Here is a 19,576-nt window from a genome sequence, read left to right as displayed (position 1 = left end):
AAATAATATTTTTTTCCAAACCACTGTCACAGCACCTACAGTTCCCACATCCTCTGTCAAGACACAGGATAATTCAAATCCACTTGCTTTGCTTACCCTAAATCTGAGGCTTCTCAGCTTCCTTTTTACAACTGAGATGCACATCCAGGTGGTAATAGCAGAGCAATTAATGCCTGGTAATTAACTTGCAGTAACTGGAACATTCATATCTTAGCAAATATCAACTTTCATCAATATTCTTCTCTTACGTGTTGGATTGTAGATGACAGCAGGTGGAGCACAGATATACATTCCTCTCTGCTACTCCAGCAATGAAGTGGTGCCAAGGGCCCCGGGGCACAATGTCATACACAAAGGATGTCTCCCAGAGCCCTCACCTGAACTCTACACTCCTAGCAAGAGCCAGATTAACTCTGTACTCAGCAACTGTTAATGTTTCATTCCTTGTTCCTGGGGGACTAGAATCAAAAGGAACTGGAAAGAAAAGCTTTAAGGAAAGAGAAGGAAGTCAGAAAACAGAACACAGGATGCAGTAGGTAGGGAAGGAGAAGGCTGAAGAATGCATTTGAAAACAAGACTCAGATAGGATGTGGGAGTAAGAGAATAGTAGGAACCAGCAGTAGAGAGAAAAACAAACAAACATTGCAGCCAACCTTGCTGGGTCACAGATTATTCTCAAAAGAAAAGTCTCTTTAGTTGTGGCAGCTCTTTGGAAAGGACTGAAAAGGCGTGCTGGTGGATTCCTCATTATTGGTCAAGTTAGAATGTCAGAAGGTAAAAAAAGACCCACTGTCACTCACAAAGCATGCACTTTTCACACTGAAGAGGGAACTTTATTAGCATGCAATATATTCCCTGGCTGCTCTGTCTCAGTGCTTCATGCAAATGTTTCAGCCAAGAACTCTTCCTCATCTCCCCCAGGCTACATTTTTTAAGGAATAGTATGTATCCTTCCACAAAAATACTGTTTGCCATGACAGAATAGTGAAATCGAACCTGGTGGCGCTCTAAATGACACATCTTCCAAAGTCACAAACACAGGAGCATATTTCCAGCCTCCCTTGTCCCACAGGAAAATTTTAAGGTGACCCCTATGAATTAAAAAACCCCAGAGAACTGCTTTAAAAAAAAATCTTGACACCCAAATGCCTAGAGATGCTTAGAAAACTGTCTTTGATTTGTAATTCCTAGGCCTGCACATGTGATTTTTACCCAGCAATTGCTCCAGGCAATACACATCAGCTAGGCTGCTTAGCAGAGTGCAAAATAATGCACTGACCATACACGGTTCCATGTGATTACCTGAGAGTCTACTGGGGAATACTGCCGAGAAAGCCACTGAAAAAAATTGCAAATACCTGTTAAACTAAGACAAGAAAATGCCAGTCACGAGGCTGAGCAAGAGAAGAAAGCATGTTAGCCCTGTCACTGCCTTGCAGGAGTGTTAGTAGTGGGGAATAACCAGCTTGGCCCCTCTGGGAAAATAAAGCAACATTCAGCACTTCATCCTGCCTCCACCTTAGCACAGGGAAGCTACATGTCTTAGATATGACAAGCCAACTTTCAGAGAAGATACTTATCAATACTTCTGTTTTTCATGTCTATGGGAACTTTTTCTAAAATCTGGGTCTGTGGGGAAGTTGGAAGGCAGCACACCAATATATGTGTTAATTGCCAAAGTAATTGAAAATCTACACCTTTTCAGTGTTACTTCTAGAGACTAAAATAAAGTTGAGTTTAAGCTTGCTCCTGCTTTTCCATCTTTGTACAACTTTCATATCTCAGTGGTTAAACTGGAATTTCAGAAGGACTGCAAGGTGAAGTTGTCCCCTCTTGACCCTCACAGCACATTTGCTGCTATCAGCCTTTTCATCTGACTGCTGCTGCTAATGTTTGCTAAGTAACACCGATCTACAGGGGCTCCTATACAACACTAAAAGCCCTTAGACTCCCAGCACCTGGTCTTCAATGTGTTAGCCAGAGCAACTGCACGCTGGATTGTCATGAGGCTGAAAGCACCTGCATTCAGGATCAAAATCAAAACAAACAAAACCTTTAGTACTGAAACATTAGATACAGCCAAAACACTGATAATCCAACAATTTGATACCCCCCAGCCTGCATGTGGTGTCTTTGTTTGTATTTTTTTAGAAATAGAAATGAGAAATGTGTGGGTACAACTGGACAACCTGCATTCATCACTAAGAGTCTCAGGGGTTTGGCTGAATGTCCCCAGAATGAAGCACACAGATGTGATCCAGGTCCCTGCCCAGCGAGGGACCACACTGCCTGCCCTCCTGTGGACAGCACTGCTGCAGTCTGTGTGGCACCGCTTTTCCCACGAGCTACCACAGGTACCATGGCAAAGCCTGCAGCCCGAGTCAGTCCCTGAATACACAACCTGAATACACAGTCATTGCTGCCATGGGGGTCCTGGTGGTCTCTCCCTCTCCTTACTATGTGTCCTCCCCACAGTATTTGAGGAACAGGTCCAGTACTCCAGGCAGGCACACTGCCCCTTACAGTACTGTATAAATAAGCAGCAAACTCTTGGGTACAATGACTGTGTGCAACTGTTTACTGCCTCAGTTACAAACAAACACCCCAGGATGCTGCTGCTCCGATTCTGTTCTATAAAGAAAGACCTGACTGGCATGGTGCAGGATGCTGGAGTACAGAAGCTACTGCTGCAAGCTGACATGGTTCCTGCTGCACAGGGAGCTGCCTCTCCTGGATCCCACCAGCCTCAGCTGTTCACAGCCACACCAGGCAGTGCTGGGGCAGCAGGAGAGCTCTGTTGGCAGCTGTGCTGGGGAGGCAGGAGCCTGAAAACTTTCAGCAACCAATCTCAGTTGCAGAGAAAGCAGACATTGGACTGAAGGAAGAACAACTATGGAATTGGTTTTAACAACTCTCATGAATGGTTACTGGAAGTAGCTAGCACGGAAGATGTAGGAGGGGATGGGCAATAACCAGGCTCTCCCTCTCCTCCTGCCTTTAGGTTTGGTGCTGAAGTCTTTCTGCTTCCCCTTCCCTCCTCCAACCTATGAATCGATCAACAGAAGTGCAGTGGGATGCTGACAGCTACAACTCTATCCCTCTGGTGATGTGCCTTCATTTCTTTAGTCATGGCTCCTCTCAAAAAAAACCATCCACTTCCAAGTGTTTAAAACAGAGCATGCAAAAGCAAATAGCCCCCCAAACATTTATTGAAAATCATACCAGTGTGTGTATGTACCTTTCTGTTTGTACTTCCAGCAAGATGAGAAAACATCACAGGTACTCAGACAACCTTTTCCACCTCTAGCATAGAAATAGGCACTCACCTACACAAGGAAATCCTGGGAAAGCAGGGCAAGCCAGATGCCCTGAAAGGCCATAAGCTGCTCCCATGGTGTGCATACACATCAACACTTCAGCACCACAGTTCAGCTGTGTTGGCCTGTTTTAGCCCCCTGCTCAGCAAACAAACAAAGCCAAGCTTTCCAAGGTGTCTCCCAGTGTTTAATAAAGCACTCAAACGAGGGGCTAATATAGAGGGCAATCTGGAGAAGTGGAGAGCTATTTCTCCTGCTATCAAAACTGGCAGTAAGAGAACAGCAGTTCGAAGAAAGAGGATGGAAAGGAGTCAAGCAGGTAAGGTCTCTAGGGGACCTTATTGAGTTCATTCACAGCCTGGAGACCCACAGACTTTCTCATTGCTGCTCTAGCACAAAGCCATGTGACTTCCCACTCCTGTAGTACCTTACTTTGCCATTTACATTCCAAAAGTCTGTTGCTATGGGGTGTAATGACTTCTATCCCATTTCACGGATGGCCAGTAAGTGGGGGTTAAGGCAAATACATTAATGAGGACTTGGTCACTCTAAGGATCAGATGACTGAGTGCTGATGAAGGCTGCTTCCTCCTGAGGGGCCAACAGCATTTCTCTGCCACTCACACAGCAATCCCCAGGGAATTTCTACTGGGAAAGCAAATGTCTTTGCAAACTCATCTTTCCACTTCAAACCCAAAATTTGCTACTGTACATGCAGAGTTAGAGAGACTGGACAACTTCCTAGTGGTAGCTAGAAAGCTGCTGCCCATTAAGTGATGCAAGAGTCTGTAATCCCAGGACAATGAAAACCAGCAAGAGATGGTTTAACTCAATAAAGGAGTTCCTTTTTTTTTTTTTTCTGTTTAATGTACAACAGCTGATTTTGAAGATTATTTCTACAGCCACTGGGAAATCCTCCACATGTCAGGACTATTTCCCAGTGCTTCTGTGTTTGGGGCCAGGCTGAGATACCCGAAAGGCTGAATTTTGCTAGTTCTGAGTACTTACAGCTTGAGCTGAAGTCAAAGAGAGCCAAAAGGTGGTCAGGCTCTCTAGGAAACAAAACAATAGGGCCTAAGACTTAAATTAGGTGATTAGGTCACCCTTTCGAATCATCAGCTTCAATACTTCCCATGCATCCACCTCAACTGGGAGAAGAAATATGTAAACGAGATCAGATCCCATGGCAAGACAAAGAATAAAGCACATCTGTATTACTTTTCTCCTTACTATCCATTACATTTTAAAGGTAAGGAATGAGAAAAATGTTTGAATGACCTTACTACAGAACTTTCCAACTTCTTGTTCATTTTATCACAGGGTCAACTCTGAAAACAAACACAAGCTTGTTTAAAAGTGTTCTAGTAAACCTAAAGACAATTTTTTGTGGCTACCTAATGTACAAACTCAAAGTGTAAAAAAGTGCATGCTCTTTATTACTGAAGAAGTGAATTAACTTTGGAAAGTGATTGTATCAAACTATATAACAAAAAATTAATATTCTTGCTTTAGAAACTACATGATAGTTTCTAAAATACACTGAAAGTAAAGGAAATGTTTTCTTCCTTAGGAGGACACATTGCTTGTAATCTACAACAGTTTATCTTCTGTTTCTAACACTGATTTTGGAAAAATTGAAATCCAGTTTGCTGAAATAGTTCATTTGTGTTTAAAGTGTCTTACTCCAGCTGAGCAGTGACTGAAGGCAGTATTTTGGAATACGAACACTTACTAAATTCAGTGTCCCCCCACCCTTCCAGCACATTGGTCACGTAAGAAAAACACTAAAGATCTTTAAGAACAAAACCCGACTGACTGCACAACAGTATCATCCTCATTCATTCCGGAGGTTAGAGGAGGGGAAAGGGAAAGAGCGAAGGCGAAGCAGCGTTCAGCTGAGAGATGAGAATTGCCAAACCTGTCTCCGGGCTGCGGTTATCCTTCCCTGACCCCTCGGTGCGCGCTTCGGGAGGCGGAACCGCACAGCACAGCCCCACCAGGTGCACCTTCCAAGGCTCCAGCCCAACGCTGCATCAGCCCCGGCCGCTCGGCGCTGTCCTGCTCCGTCCGGCCCGTCTGGAGCCGGGGCCGCCGCGCATCCCGGCGCGTCCGCTGCCCGCACACTGCGCTCCAGCCCCGCTGCAGCCCCGCTCCGTCCCGCCCGCGCCTACGCCACTGCCCGGTGCGCTCGCTGAGCCAGCCAATGGCGCATGCACACGGCAATTAGCGGCGCTCAAATTAAAAAACAATTAAAAAATTAAAAATAAGAAAAAAAGAAAAAATAGTTATCTTACCTTATGACTAGACCTACTTTTTTTCTTTCTTTTTTTTTTTTTAAGCAAGCAAAGCAGAACCCCAGGGGGGCGAAGCGGGGCCCGGCTCCGCGGCGCCGCTGCCAGGTGAGGCTGCGCCCCGGGCGGGCGGGGCTGGAGCGGCCGGGCCGGGGCAGCGCCGGGGCAGCACGGGCTCCCCTCCGCCGCCCCTCTGCCGGGGTTTATTATTGACAGCCCCTCCGGGCTCTCTGTGGCTACAGTTCATAGGTGAACGATTAAGAAATAATAATTTGATCGCAGAGAACCCCTCGGAACTGGTTTTGCTTAAGTGGACTGGGATGCACGAAGCGCTGCTGCTTCCCGGTCCCAGCTGCCGATTCATTCCGCTGTCTCAACAAAAGTTCCTGTTGCTTTCCTCTTGTCTTGCCGGCGTTTGAAGTGGCAGTACTACTGCTGATACGCGCTGGCTGATCTTAAGATCGGCTGATAAAGGCATGAATACATGAAGAAAATCCCCTGGGGATTTAGTATACGGGCGTGTTTGTTTTTGAAAATCCATGCATAGTAGCAAGCCTAACCAAGTCTGGTGAGGTCTGAAAAGCACCATTCTGCTAGCTCCCTGCTTTAAAGAAGTCCTAAACCAGCCCTTTTGTTCCCAAAACAGCATAAAAGAACTTGAGGATTCCTTCTGTTTCCCTTACGATTCCCTGTACTGCTCTCAGTCACTTTTTCAGGCTTTGTGAGGGGAGCTAGGAAGAAGGCTTCCCTTCCCTTCCCTTCCCTTCCCTTCCCTTCCCTTCCCTTCCCTTCCCTTCCCTTCCCTTCCCTTCCCTTCCCTTCCCTTCCCTTTCCCTTCCCTTCCCTTTCCCTTTCCCTTTCTCTTATGCCTTTGCTTTCCTCTTTCCCTTCCCATTCACATTCTGCTTTTCTTAGAAAGAGTTCAAGAACCACAAGCACTGAAAACATAGAATTTCAAATATTTCAAATATTATTATCCACTAAAAATGGATGTGAGTTTACATTTTTGAGAAACTGTCTAATTTAATGATCTTTCATTATTTTTCATTAGGACTCTCATTCAGCGCATAGACTGGACAGAGCTCATTTGAAAAGCAGGTGTTTAGAGACTGGATTTATGCGTTTTATTCAAGATGTTCAAACTCTTCAAACTCTGCTGAGAACAGAATTATTAATTTCTGGGTGGGAGGTATAAGTACAAAAGGACCAAGGTTTTCCTTGGAACACCTGCTCTGGGGTACATTGGGTGTGGGTTTCAGAGTGCAGCAGAGTGGGTGGTGCATGCAGATCACAATCCCTGTGATTTTGCCTGTTCCCAGGAATAGATGCTCCAGACTCCTGCACATCTGAGCCCAGATCCAGTATGCTCCCCAAAATGAGAACCATTCTTAGAGTGAAAAACATTCACAATACATGTAAATTAGCTTCACATGACTTTACGAGGCCCATGTAGGAAATCTGTCACACCAACACAACAATGAAGTCACATTTTCCAGGGAAATCTAAACAAGTCTTAATCATTCTCTCCCATTTCAATTTCCTTTACCTCATTTACTAAATACTTTCCAAAAGATGAAGCTGGGGTCCTATAGAGAGATTGTTGCTTCCTGTGTGCAAAGCTGATGCATCTTGGTATGTTTCTGTTTTTCCAGTGTCAGAGGAAAGGTTTCTGTACAAAATGTGTTTGATTGTGCAATTACAAATGATCACATGCATTGAGCAGACCAATGATCTGCTTACTCTATTTACTGTGTCCCTTGCAATCCCATTGTTTGGTAGAGCTAAACATTCTTTTAAAAGAGGAAATTGCATACACAATGGCAAACACTAAGATATTGACCATTGAAATGTAATGATGTGGCATTATACAGGCACTTTAATAGTTCATCAAAAGAGCTTAGATCTTTTGTATGGCCTGCATAAAAGTCTGCACTCTAAGTTAACAAAATAATTTATAGCAATAGCAGGGTGTCAGCCTCGAGGCAGTTTGATACTAGAAAGGCATGGAGCACTTTGCAACCAAGTTTCAAAACTATCTGCTGACAGATGGGTTTGGCTGTGATCAGCAGCCAGGAGCAAGGCTGTGCTCCACCGGGCTGCTGGCTCGGCAGGAGGATCTCTGCTCACACACCCCATCCCAGCTGGCTCTGGGCTTGGAGCTCATTGCACAGCTATCCCAGTCCCACTGCACCCGCTGCTGAGTCCCAGGCTCTCCTCACCTCTGCACTCCATTGCTAGCCCTCCCAGATCAACAACCCTTCTAGGTGTCCTCTGGTGTCTGCTCTGGCTGTCCTTTGGGTTGCCACGCTTGGGCCAGGCTGGCACTGCAAGAGACACATCTTCCCTCATCTGTGTTTTCATAGTCTCAGCTCTGAGCAGAAAGGTCAGGGATGTCAAGAGGATGTCAGAGAAAGTGCAGTGTAGTAGTAGTGAGCCTACGTACCTGCACTGGTTAAGTCTGTACCACCATGAGATTTCACAATTAAAGGATTCGCCCATCACCATTTCAACTACTCTGAGTACCCATCACTACACTGGCACCTGACCTACAGGGAATATCAGGTAGGATGTCACAGCTAAGGCCAAGCAGGCCTTTAATATTTACAGCTTTTCTTTTACTGCTTAGAAATCACATTATGTGTCTATATAAAAATAGAAAGGTACTTCATAAGTTGTTATTTCTCAAGAGTACCTCAACTTTAGGTCACTTCAAAGGCTGGGAAAATTTAACTTGCTCATGAATTTTTTTGTTCACACATCCATTGGGATGAAGTAGTTCGAGAAATGCATTCCTGAGTAAAGTAGCATTTACAACATTGTGAGAGCAGATAAGAAAAGCAACAAGAAATAAAAGCAGCAGAGGCAATAGATAGGAATCCCAAATTTCAACTCATCTTGAAAATCAGAAATGATACTTTGCATCTGGCATGATTGCCTACTACAGAGAAGAGTAACTGGGAAGCAAAAGATGGAATTGGAAATAAATGAAAATTGAATGATGTGCTAATAGACTGCACATTTCTTTGATAAGCTGCTTTCTTTAAAAATTTCCTAACTATGCACAGCAATAGATTCCTCTTGTGGATCTCAGAGACTTGTAACAAATTATTGCCTGATTATAAAATTCTCTGTAAAGAGAGCTTTGTAACCTTCCCAGCAGACTGTCCCTGCTCTCAGTTGCCTCTTTACCTTCAGTGCAGAAACACATGGAACATTTATAGTGAGGGCAGAGAGCTTGTAACTCTCTCCAAGTTCTCGAGCATGTTACAAAAAGCCCAAAAATTTCTGTTTGTGCAAAGCAAAGCTTTTCCTAAATTTGTGTTTACTTACATACATGAAAAGGTACACTGTGTGCTTGCCAGACTTTTTTATTTTTTGTTCACAAAAGCTTCAAAGCAGCGAAAATCTTCCATCACTATTTTGTTTTTCTTTTTTTTTTCCCTTCTCTTGGTTAAGTCAAACTCATTTCGTAAGTCAGACCTGACCTCCACTTTCTGCTTACAGTTGTCTGCTCTGAGTGCAACAGATACAAACTGATTGAGTGTCATCTTGATAGAACAATAAAATTTTGAATATTTAGGGAGGGAAGAGGCCTATTTTAATTTGCTGCTGAATATATAATGAGCAAGGTGATCCATTTGGAGAAGAGAAATAAATAGTGAAGATAAATGCAATAAATTCTTGAAACATGACTTGGTAGGAAAAGCCAGAGAAAAATACTTCAAGTTGGACTCTGTGCTGTTGTATCTCAGGCAATACACTTTATATGGAATACGTCATTCACATTAAAAAACTTCATTTAGTGAGCTGCCCTGACAACTGGCTTTGTTCACCTTTGTTATTTAAAACAGGTTGTTCCATGCAGCTGTTAAAGAAACTGTGTGCACACAGGTTTTTTTATTACCCCTCAGATCTTTCAGAATAAGTCATGCTGCCTAGGTTTTAAATTATTTTTCTGTTTATTACAGCATGAAAATCACCTTATGTTGGGATCTGCTGCCTTTTGTCAAAGTATGATTCAAAAGTTTAACAAAAGCATTTCTGGTGCTTTTTTTTTTTTCCCTGTTGCACTCTACCCCCTTCCTTTTGGTTTTCTGCTTTCTTAGCACTTGTGTGTAACCTTCTGATAGCTGGAAAGCTCAGCATCTCCTATACTGCTGGAATTAGTTTAAGTAAAAGTGATTACAGCTGAAGCAGGACCTGCCTGTGTCACGGTTATTGCTTCATAGTATGATTTGGTCATGTTTTGGGAATAAGCACCAGGAGTCTCATAGAAGCCTCTTGTGGCCCTTCAACAAGAGCATCTTGGGAGCCAAGGGCAAAGGTGTCCTGGAGCTTAGACAGGGACACTTGGCAGGCTGCCACTTGCTGCCCTCTGTGCACCCACCATTGTGAGTGCTGGCTGCTTCACCTGCCTGTGCTCTATCAGAGCCCCTCACCAACGCTGTCTGCCTGCTCTGGGCTCCACCCTTGTTCTCCTAAGTTACTTGCTTTTGAGGTGCTAGGTGTTCATGGGGAAACATCAGGTGGAAGAGTGAGCTCAAGACTTTAAAAGCAGGGAGAACCATGCCTATTCTTAGTTTACCCAGAGAGAATTAGTCTTCTGGGAGTGTCTTGGCTTCTTTTGCTCCAGCTGGGTCTAGGATGTGAAATTAATCCTGATTGATTTTCTCCTTTCTGTTGCTTTTGTTTTGTTGGCCTACACCTGTCTCTTTGCTATTCCTCTTTTTTTACAATCCAGATCCATCAGTTCAGTTCTTGCCCCATTGCTCTCACTCCTACTGATCTTTTCTGGACATTCTTTTCTTTTGTGTTTCTTCCCACTGACCCTTCCTTCAAGCAAGGTAACCCAGTAACCCACTGGAGTTGAAAGTCACCTGGGTCCTACACCTAAAACTAAAGGTTGTCTACCTCACTGCTCCACATTTGAAACACCACTGGAATACAGTATTTGATAGAGTGAGTAAAACTAGTGGGCAGAGAAAATGAGAGAAAACAGAATCAAAAGAATTCCTGCTTCATTTTCACATCAAACCATACAAGTGATGGTTTGTGTCTGGAGTCACCACGAGAGGGTCACCAACATTGGAAAGTGTGCCAAAAAAAATGAAAGAGTGACAAAATTTAAAATCTGGATTTAGGAAATAGCATCCTTAATATTGTCATCGTTTTTGCATGCAATTGCACACGCTGGGCTAGTCAAGCATGGAGAAGCTCACACAGCTGTACAACAGCAATGCAGCTTGAGAGCAAGTATCTGTTCAAGTGGAGTCAATATAAAAACTCATCTCTGTCAATGCAGGGTCTCAGACTTTTTCAGAAATGCAGCCTTTGCGTGCACTTGTCCATAGCATATTCAGCCACCTTGGTCACAGTGACCTAAGAATAATACAGTACACACCTATAAAAGCAGAGAAAAATAATCTAATGAAGATTCCTTCTTGATTTTGAATTACTTCCTTGTGAGTGTCATATTATCAATGATTTAGCAAATAATGAATCCTCAGAAAAATTTTCAAATGCTGTAAAAGAGCAGCCAGCAGCTGCTTTTATGATCTAGAGAGGTACCAATAGATTTTAACAACATCAGCATAGAGTAATCCTGGCTGTCACACCACATCCTAATATGCCATGTGCCAGCTCTCAGTCTGAAAGGTTGTGAAGGTATTTCCATTACTTTTGATGCCAGGACTCTCAGTTCTTGCCCTGAACACAAAAGTCCACACACATTCCACCACATCCATCCCACAGTCCCACCTTTGCTACTGCTTTTTGCCTGTGTTCTGGAGGTGCAGCATAAATAGGCACTTCTCCCCTCAAAACAAAACAAAACAGAAAAAAACCAACCAACCAACCAACCAACCAAAAAACAAAACAAACAAACAAAAAAAAAAAAACCAAAAAAAACAACAAATCCATTACAACTCTGCAAAACCACCAAATAAGCCCCCCTACACCTAAACAAAGCTTTTGGATTACCACATAGCTGTTTACTACAGCTCATGCAATTCTAAGGTTTGCTGATTGCATTAGATTTGTGTCTATTGAGAGACAATTGGAGAAGAGTCTTTCCTCCCAGCTCCCCTCCCCAGCCAACACAAAGGGCCTAGACTCACCCGAGGTTTGAGCCTGCTATTTTACCCTCTTACTTCTAGTTCCTTAGAGCAGAATTCAAAAAAGACTCCCATAAATATCTGGAATGAAATCGATGAAGAATTTTAAAAGGAAAACTTAAAGAAAACAAACAAACAAAAAACAAAAAAACTCCCACCCAAGCCCAAAACAAAAATACAGAACCAGTACACATATAAATATGAATGGTCACAGGCATCTGATTTTTGAGCAGATCTGTATTTTGGTTGCCCAGATTTGCTGTTGCACATCCTTGGTAGTCCTGTCATCTTGCCTGAACTGAGCATCATTCTTCACCTGAAGTTATTTGGACCTTATGAAATACATGTCTTTAAAAGCCAGGGCTTTGTTCTGAGGACAAGAGAGACACGGGCTGATGACAGCCCTTGCACAAGAACAGGACCTGTCAGTGCTTCCATTCGAAGAAACTCTTACTTGCACCAGCCCCTGTGCATCCCTTGCCACAAAAACAGCATGTGTGGCTTTACTTCTCTCCTCAGTCTGAAATACTTCTAGTTTGCACTACCCCTTTCCAAGATCACGTCCTGACTGTAGCCTGTTGAGTATATGAACAACTTAAAAAAAGGACAGGGAAAACTCAGGTTCTGAGATGGAGAGCAAGCAAGGAGAAAGTGTGACAGTTTCATACAGTAAGTGGGAATTAGAAGGTGCTGTGCTTGCCTTGGTCTTCAAATTTCTTTCTTCCATGTCTGTATTGCCCTCTGAATAACTGCAGGGCTTAAACAATCTGGCCTTGTTGCTCTCTAGTCAGTTATTCAGTCACTAGCTGTTGACTTCCACTGGACATCCTCACTTACAAATCACTATTATTTTTTAAAAGCTTCTATTGACATAAGTGCAGATGATGCCTCATGCACAAGGAGGCAAAAGCTTACAGCTTCCTTGGTGGAATCAATAGGCAATACTGACCAAAATGAATGCAGAACACAAAGGCATAATTTGGCAGTGGAAATTACATTATGTAAAAAATCATAGGCATTAAAACTATTGCTATTATCATTGCTGTTGTTATAATTATTATTGTTGTTACTGTTATTATTACTATTATGCTTTATTGTTGTTGTTATTGTTATTACAATTGCTATGATGAACCAAAATGCATATATAAGTTATAGAAAAATATTATTTTACAGGAAATATGTATTGCTGACAAGTTAATTTTCTGGATTGCAGACTCCCATGCAGAAACTGCAATTCCACCCAACAAACTGCTGTACATAATACATTTATATGTGCATGTATAGACTTCTACAGGTACAAGCATTCACGCCTTTCGGAATTCCTACTCTGATTCTATTAATCCCATTAATCAAGAAGAGCTCTACTGACTTCAAAGGAGTTGCAGCAATGCCAGCTTTGTGCTCATAAAAATTCAGCACAGGATTAATTATTTCCTAAGACCTGAAGAAGATGGATGTAGAAAGCTTGGATGAGCTAATGGTGGGCACGAGGCAATGGTCTCGTCACTGAAAGCGAGTTGGAGCGGCAGCACTGGTTCTGTCAGGTGGGGACACGAGGCAGTGAAAGCAGGACAGACTCTCCTCCATTGCAGGATGAGCTGTGCCAGTGTCACATGAGCTGTTCTCCACACTGCCTTTCACTGTGACAAACACAGCTCTGCCCCTGCTGCTTTTGGAAACCACGGCTGTGTCCCAGGCAGTAATTTTCAAAATGAAAAAATGTTGACAGCTATGTATCATTTTAAAACGAGTTAAATCATCTAGGAAAAGCCTGACATTTAAATGATGAAAGAGAACATATCCATCCCTTTCTGGTTCCTCTGAAAATGAACTTTTTAAATGGAATTGTACAGGAACTTTCATTCTATGATATATGTACTTATCACCAAGAGATACTTTTTCAGCTATGACATAATTGCTATCATCAGAAAAACATTGCTGTCATTCTGCTATAATTTAGTGTCATTTTCTGCTCATTTCTTTATCTTCCCTCATTAAGGCATTACATGTTACTATTAATCATTCCCTAACATAAGCGACTGCATAACAAAGCTGTGTAATTGATTTTTCAGTTTCAGAGCTTAACCAAAAATTTTAAAATATATTTAAGAAAGCTTATTCTTTTTCTCTCGTTCAAGTGAAAAAGTGTTTCATGTGGATTTCAGTGAAACATTTGTTTGTTTCAGATCAGTCATTTCATTTCCATTTTTGTCATTTTAAGAAAAGCAGGGGATAGAAAGGACTGTATCTTGGCCCAATTCACCAAACCAACCATAGTTTTTTGTTTTTTCAGAAAATCAAGTGATCTGACTGGACCAGTGAATTCCTCTGTCTGGGAAATTTGAATACTCAGGCCCTGACCTACAAGAAGATTTTCATCTCTTTGGTGAAAATAATCCAAAATTATATAAATGACTTGTAAAACTATAACTATTTTTCCCAGGAAAAATGGGAACTGACACCCCAAGGAAACAGTGATGTGGCCAGGAAGGCCTCCTTTGAGAGGTGGATTCAGATCCCAACAAGTTGACAGAAGGATTAAAAGTCTATCATGGTCCAGGTGAGTGGCATAATCACAGGGTTATTCGATATGGTTTTTTGACTAGCTGGTCTTGTGAATTAGGTCACCAGATTTTCTTTGTTGACATTAATAATAGTCTTACACCCAAAATGGTATGTCTTAATGAGTTTTTAAAAAGTTAGTTGAAATACTAACTATGGTAACACAGTATTATAGTCAGGCACCTACTCAAGTACCTTACAAATATGTGGTGAATTACACATTTTGCATTTCTCTGCCCTCACATTTGCACAGGCCTTGGCAAATTTCACAGGAACGCTTTGTCTGGATATTTGCACCCCCCTGGATTTTTTTACTTCTGCCTTAAGATTTCTTCACATACAAGCCTTAAAAAGAAATGAAAACTGAAATGATGCAAATATAAAACTCAGTATTTCTAATCTCCACTGCTGCTGGAGATGCTGCAGGAATGAGAAGAGATGCACGACTTAGCACCCTTCTGGGGAAAGAAGATGGAGAAAGCATTACATCTGTTTAGGGTTAGGAAAGCTTCCATACAGGCTCACTGATTCAGAATAACCCCCCTAGTCAGATGATGTCTTGAGGTTCTTGATACAACTTATGGAAGTTATCAGACCATACAGAACAGGTCTTGGATATTAGTAGGGCATTAGGGCAATAGGTCATATACTTCACTAATTAGACTGTGCATCTCTGCACAGGTAAACTTGCATTTAAACATAAAGCAAATATCCAACATGTTCAAGCTCGATTGCCCATTATATATTTATACTTGTAAATAAGGGGTATCTATTTAAATTTTTTAGAAATTCACTGAAACCTGGCATTTCAACTGAAACCTGTTTCTAATCTCTCTGAATGAGGAAGCAATTTTCCCTACATGACCCTGATTCAATTCTTGTTTTCTTTGCCTAAAAAATGACAACTTAAAAAGATGGCCTCAGTAGAGCTGCGAACTGATATTTATTTCAGTAGTATAATAACTCTGAAACATGCCAAAGGCCTCCTAAATGTTCAAATTGTTACCTATTGCACCCTGGACAGAGTTTGAGTTCGTGAGTGGATTTTGAATGAAGTAATTTTTTCCCCCTGTCTGACCCTGGGAGCATTTGAATTGATGATTTTAGCAAGCAAACTTGCTAGGAATAATGAAGTACATATAGTTTTGTATAATAATTCTCTCTCAAGGGCTGTGAAGCTGATGCCTACTTAGAAAAAATTTTGGAAAAGTAGCTGAAACAACACATGATGCCATTTTATATAATCCCAGAAGTGACTGAAAGACTGGACAGTTTTGAGGACTATCCAAGTGTAAAGAGATGGATTTGGATTAGTCCCAGCTCACATTGTGTAAGACTTGCAATACTTTCATATTGTTTCTCCACAGTCAGATGTAACTGTTTGTTCTCTCGTTTTCAAATTACCTTTGGAACCATTTTGTTGGAAGCTGGGACCAGATTCATTAGTTAAAACATAAACTTTTAGTCATCTCTGCCTTGCAGTCAGCTAGAGCTGTAAAACAGGACCTGCAAAACGGACTGCCTTCAGATTTACTTAACTGTGCAGAGATTGTATTTGTATTTTCCAGGTTTTAATTAATTTCTTTTAATAGACTACCCCAGAATTTCTGATCTGTGACCCTGTGAATATATTATATTGACAGAAAATAACCAGCTTTTTCAAACCATACTGATAGCATGCCAGCCTGAAAAAAACAAAAATGCAATGCTGCTCTTGTCTTCTACATTATAATATTCAAAGTTTAGAGATGCACTTACTGAAAAGTAGACAGAGTGACTCAGTGCTCTAGTAAGGCCAGTAATGTGCAGTAAAATGAGTAACTGCTGTAGGCAATGGTGAAGTCCCTTTGGGATGGCTTTTCCTTTTTTTTTTGGTCACAATTTGGAAACCAGGACATAGAAACAATCTCCATAGGAGAAAAAAAAAAGCCAGAGTACAAATATGGCTAAAAACTCTTGGGGGGGGCAAAGAAGATAGCAAAAATATTTCTGTAAAGTCACCTAATTTCCAGACTTTAGAGGAATCACCAACAGATTACAGTTACAGGCCAAAATCTGTGTTACAGGTTTGGATCTTATACCTCACCCCAATTCTTCTGTATGGGCCTATTCTTACCACAGAATTTGGCTTTATGGTGATAAATCACAGAAATGTATTAGTCCTGAACACTTCATTTTCTTGGCTTGATTGTTCTCTAAACAAGTAATTGACTGATGGATACTCTGGATACTCTGCCCTGCTGTCTTCCCGCCAGCTCCTTTATTTTACTGTCTTCATAAAAATTGAGGGAAAAGACAAACTGGAAAGGCAACACACACAAAATCCCCAATCTATATCGCACTCCAGCCTTTACACTTGCTTGGATCCATGAAATACAGGGGGCAGAAAGGCAAACACTTCCCAATGAAAGGCTTGGTGCTGCCGTCTCGTGGGAAAAGGGAGAAGAGAAGCCTTGGTACTAAAAGCAGAAATGCAAAAAGGGGAGAAAAGGGAGTTTGTAAACTTGTTAACATCAACACTCCCATTTTTGTTTCAAGAGGGCTGTGTGCTTTATTGCTCACAGATCAGTTTCCTTTGCAGGTGATGTGGGCCCAGAATTACATCACCAGCAGAGCAGCCAAGAGCATCTCGGTGCCAGCATGACTGAAATCCAGAGGAATGTATTATCACAGACCTCCGAGGGCCTTGCCAGTGCATTCCTTGCTGGGGGTGCTGCAGTGGGGAAGGCAAAGAGGAGACAATTTTACGTGAAGACTGAAAGGGAACTTTGTGGAGGAAAGAGCTGGGGTCACAGTCTTGCTGTCTCCTCTAGGCAGATCTAATTATGGCCATGTACTTCAAAAAGAGGGTTTAACTAAAACCAGATTTAGCAGGGCAATGCTTAGGAAGTACAGACTGAATCCTCAGCCTTGCCTTTGAGGAAAATGTGACATGCTTCAGTGCACTGAGAACACTGACAGTGCTTGTAAAGAATAATTTGAAGCACTGAGGAAAGCAAGAACCAATATTAAATCCTCATCACTTCAGTGAATACAATAAAGTATTCAGCCTTACAATAAAATATATCTATCCTTTAGCACAGCCAACACTGAGATACTGGGTGTACATTTCCTGATCACCATGTGGTGGGGTGACAGAGTCTCAGCAGGCTCAGGGATTGTGCTGGAAATGATCAAATGACTCACAAAGCAGTCACACGGATGGATCCCCCATAACAGAGCTCCAACAGAGCCTTTCTGCCACATCACACACTCTGTTTGGCAACCCACTTCTCATCCATATAAAAGAAATTCCCTGCTCTTCCTTTTTGCAGGCTTTCAGACTATTTCTTCAATCCATCCTGGATGGCAGGACTGGCTCAGTGGTCTTCACCTCAAGCCTCTTTCTGAACCTTTAAAATCAATGGGAGCTTTCCAGTGCTTTTAATATGAGCAAAATGTGCTGTCAGCTGACAGGATTAAAAGAAGGGCACTAGAAAAAATTTTTGGACATTAGCACCTCTGAAAATGTCAGCATTTTAAACCTCATCTCCTAGGTCAATCAAAACATCAAAGAAATGCTGAGATTGCAAAGATCTCTACCCTTTTCGACCAGAAAAAAAAGCCCTGCTGATCAAATGAAAAAGTTTATATTTGATAAACTAAAGATTTCCCCCCAACCCTGCCCCCAGTTCCCTAAAAGGGAAGGCAGGAAGGCTGGGACTAGGCAGCACAGAGAACAGCCAAGTACCATTTCATGTTAAGCCTGCTTTATACAAGAATTTTTGGGGTCATGAAGTACTAATAGCTGGTTTAGCTGTGCCCAGCTCAGCCCAAAGTCATGCCACCAGCTCCCTCCCCAAAGCACAGCTGAAGTTCAGGAGGGTGCCTGTGATGGGAAGACTAATTTTATCCCTGGGGCTGCTGATGCCTGCTCTGCTGCTCTCCAAGTGCCCACTGCAAGCCACAGCACCAATGCAGTTCAGACCAGACCCTTCATTCTCCACCTCTCAGACCAGAGACTCCTTACACCACCATCTTTCATCCAAGTCTTTGAGGGGGCCTGGGGGCCTCAGCTCTTCTCCATATTCCTCAGCCTCCTCAGGAGGCTCCAGGAAGATGTCTGTTCTGCATTCTCCAGAGTCAGAGATACCCAAGCACAACTTGATGTTAGAGAAACAGCAGCTGAGGTGGGCAAGCGTTGAAGAGGGAAATTTGATAGCACAGAAAAATAGAAAATACCCTCCATAACTTTCAAACATCATTAGATGCTATTATAGCATACTATATGGAAATTTGCAAAACACTTCAGCCACCATGCCTGTAGAAGTGCCCTCACTAAAATGACCAGATTTCTTTCTTCTCCACCTGGCAAATGGTCATCACTACTCTTTTCCTGTAACATGCAAACCTTTTCCACAATCTTTCTTCAGGTCAGTTGCACCTGGTCTTGCAGAGCCAACAGCAAAAGTGAGGCCCTTCAGCCTTCTCCATTTACCCCCACATCCCCAGCTGTCTACATTTTGAATATCCCAGTGCACAATTTTGTCTTTTTCATATTTTTCACGCATCATTATTTTTGAGAAATCATGTTTTCCTGTTACTTCCTTCCTGTATGAGGCTGGCCTAATAATTAGTCACTCATAGGAACTGTTTGCTTTCATAGCATGTTGTTGTAGATGGATTAGAGATAATGTATGAAAGCACATGTAAAAAATGTTCCAAAGTAAATACATTAAGAGAGTGTTAGACATATGTTAGAACTGAGGTATATCTCTTTCTTTTTGCTTTGTTCAAACTTTTTCACAAGACAGCAAAAGCAGATGTGGCCTGTGAAAGTTGATGTAGACAACAATGGTTAGGGAAGATTGATAAAATGCTGTGAGGAAAGAAACTGCTGAAATTACTTAGAGCCAGTGTAGAAATTATTACTTCTCTCATTGTAGCAGACTGCTGTGAGATGGCCATCCTGCAGCACTGTTCTTCCTCTGGCTCACCCTGTCTCATTAACATTATAACTGCGAGTGCAGCAGAGTGGCTGATGGGCAAAGTTCAACTCTGTGTCCCTTTTTGTTTTCATGGAGACTACAAGTCTGTTCAGCTCTTAATAAAATAACCCTCAAAGTACCACAGTAAAATGAATTATATGTATAGTGGTACTTATAAAACAAGAATGCCTATGCAGGGCCTTAAAAAATGCCTTTGGGCAGGTCAGTTCTCTGTCCCAATATGTAGACTGAGTATGAGATTTTTGTATGCTTTAATCTGTTGCAACTTAATTTTGCCTCTTCAAACTTTCTTTTTGACAAAATCTA

General features: G+C 42.1%; 1 protein-coding gene across 2 annotated transcripts in view; it reads right to left on the bottom strand.

Annotated features, from left to right (window-relative positions):
* Positions 1 to 19,576, bottom strand: part of FILIP1 (filamin A interacting protein 1) — a 101,889-nt gene that overhangs the window by 18,571 nt on the left and 63,742 nt on the right. The window contains exon 1 of one of the 2 annotated variants that reach the window (XM_066545905.1): positions 5,235 to 5,421. The exons of the other annotated variant lie outside the window; for it this stretch is intronic. The gene's annotated coding sequence lies outside the window, so the exon portion shown is untranslated. Of the gene's footprint in view, positions 1 to 5,234; positions 5,422 to 19,576 lie in introns of those variants that run through there. 2 annotated transcript variants of the gene reach the window in all.

This window comes from Molothrus aeneus, chromosome 3 (genome assembly GCF_037042795.1).
Source record: "Molothrus aeneus isolate 106 chromosome 3, BPBGC_Maene_1.0, whole genome shotgun sequence".
Lineage (NCBI taxonomy): Eukaryota > Metazoa > Chordata > Aves > Passeriformes > Icteridae > Molothrus > Molothrus aeneus.
This window is presented reverse-complemented; position numbering and strand designations above follow the sequence as displayed.